The following is an 889-nucleotide window of genomic DNA, read 5'->3' as shown; positions in this document are numbered from 1 at the left end:
CTTCTGGACCACCCATATCGAACCCTATATTTCAAAATGAAAAGATCAGTTATTAAAGGTTAGTGAACACTTTGATGGCCAGTTTGATATTAAAAATATGCCCCATCCTTTTTTTTGTTTGTTTGCTCTGAAGATATTCTTTCCTACAAACCAGAGAATATGAGTTTGTTTTGGTTTTTAAGCCCCATCTATATAATTGACTCTGATGGCAAGAGGTGGTTTTCATTGCAGGTGACCGAGGCTGAGCTGAGTAGCCCTGGACCACTGCTGCAGACTGCCTGATGAGTCCCCTTGGTGCAGTGTGCCTTCTTCAATTCCTTGTATCATTTATTCCACAAGACAGGCTGTGGGCCACAAAATGAGCAAAACTAAAATGTGGGGAGAACAGAATGACAATCAGTGAACATTTATAGACACATTTGGATTCCAAACCTGCAGTCTGTTCGGCCATATCGGCTGATGCCAGTCTTCCAGAGTTCCCCATCCCTTGTAGGGTGAAATATTTGGTGTCTGTTTTGAAGGAGTTGGTTTAGATGAGCTTGCAAGTCTACCCCTCTGCCCCCTTAACAATGAAAGCTTTCTCTGCTGTCCTAGCTGACTCAATTGGAGGACAGTTTTGGTCATTTCCAGGAACCAGCAATTTTTTTTTGGCCTACCTTGGTTGGGAAGAATAATTTAGGGAGCCGCCCCAAAATTTTCCAACGGGTTCTAAGTGGTCCTTGGGCTGCATCTCTCTGGATTGCTGGCTGGACACCTGCCATGCCTTGGGCTGCAGTCCCATGGTCAGAAAGCCAGAGCTCTCTGGCCAGTGGTGGTGCAGGGACTCCCTGTTGTGCAGGTTTGCAGTAGCACATCACTAGGCCTGAGGCCAGGGCAAGGCCAACCGCTG

This window comes from Chlorocebus sabaeus, chromosome 25 (assembly GCF_047675955.1).
Source record: "Chlorocebus sabaeus isolate Y175 chromosome 25, mChlSab1.0.hap1, whole genome shotgun sequence".
In the NCBI taxonomy this organism is placed as follows: domain Eukaryota; kingdom Metazoa; phylum Chordata; class Mammalia; order Primates; family Cercopithecidae; genus Chlorocebus; species Chlorocebus sabaeus.
The sequence above is the reverse complement of the archived record's forward strand: the minus strand, read 5'-3'. Positions refer to the sequence as shown.